Source organism: Leptonychotes weddellii, chromosome 9, assembly GCF_054177405.1.
Source record: "Leptonychotes weddellii isolate Sample4059 chromosome 9, ASM5417740v2, whole genome shotgun sequence".
Lineage (NCBI taxonomy): Eukaryota > Metazoa > Chordata > Mammalia > Carnivora > Phocidae > Leptonychotes > Leptonychotes weddellii.
Window position 1 is genome coordinate 36,556,644 of NC_138377.1, and position 1,426 is coordinate 36,558,069.

The window sequence follows — 1,426 nt, forward strand, 5'->3', positions numbered from 1 at the left end:
GGCGCCCCTACAATGTTACTATCTCTTATTTATCTGTTCCTTATGTATGGAAATTTAGGCTGCTCCTCTTTTTTGTGGGGGTTCTATTATGAATAGTAGGTGAACATGCATGTGCTTATTTCTCTCTCTTTGCAGATGTGTAGCTTCTCTAGGTTAGACACCAAAGGGAGAGTCACTGGTCGGAGTAAGCATAGTATTTTTTTTAATAGACAGTGTCAAATTTGTCTTCCAAAGTGAGTATACCAACAATACACATCTGGATTTTCAGAACCTTGACAATGCTTGACATTGGAAAAAATGTTAAGCTTTGACAGTGTCATGGATGAAATATAGCTTATTGTTTTCAGTCCAGTTTCTCAGATTAGTAGTGTAGTTAAGCATCTTCTCAATGTTTATTAAGTAAACATACACTTATGGACAATTATCTGATTATATTCTTAGGAAAAATTCCTATCTGATCAAAAACTGTATTTTAAGGCTTTCAGAAGATATTTTGAAATTTCCATCTAAAAATTTTGTAACTCTTTATATTCTTATTGAAACCATGATAAAATATTCATTTTCCACAATCTCACAAAACTGTACTACTCAATCTTTGCCAATCAGATAAGCAAAAAGTGTGCCTTGTTTTAATTTTTCGTTTCTTTGATTATTGGCAACATTTTTTTTTAAAAGTCATATCCACATTTTTAAAAATTCACATTCTTATTCATTCTTATTGTGAATTCTCATTCACATTTCTTCTTTTTTAGACTATGGTTTATAACTTTAGCCAACTTTTATATTGGGATATTCTTTTTCTTATCAACCCACTGTCATATAATTTACAAATTCTTCTCAGCTTGACATCTCTTTTAATTTTGTTTATGGTAATTTAGTTATATACACATATTTTTAAAATGTTAAGTGTTTAAGTATTAACATATTTCCATTATATTTTCTGCCTTCTCTTTTATTTTTGAATTATTTTTTTAAAAATACGGAACATTTGATGAATTTGCATATCCTCCTTGTGCAAGGACCATGCTAATCTTCTCTGTATTGTTCCAATTTTAGTATATGCTGCTGAAGCAAGCACTGCCTTCTCTTTTAAATAACTTATATTTCTTATCTCAAAATGCATGTGCGTTATGAAAATTCACTAAAATACAAATAAAAGAAGAAAGTAAAACCCATGTAATTTTACCACCTAGAGATAAGAATTATTAATATTTTGAAGTATATCCTTCCAGACTATTTCTATGAATATCTACTACACATAAATATTTTCCAGTAATTCTGCAGAGCATGTGACTCAGGAATAATGTTCTAGGCCAGTGGTTCTCCAACTTCAGCATACACCAGAATCACACCTGAAGCTGCTTGTTAAAATACAGATCGCTGGGTCCCACGCCCATAATTTAGTGAGGGGACCCAAGAATTTGCA

At 31.1% G+C, this 1,426-nt stretch overlaps 1 non-coding gene across 1 annotated transcript; it reads right to left on the minus strand.

The window, feature by feature from the left end:
* Positions 1–973: 973 nt before the first annotated feature.
* On the minus strand, positions 974–1,076 carry LOC115938636 (U6 spliceosomal RNA). Its single transcript, XR_004073682.1, has one exon. It is a non-coding gene; the product is annotated as a U6 spliceosomal RNA (small nuclear RNA).
* Positions 1,077–1,426: the final 350 nt, after the last annotated feature.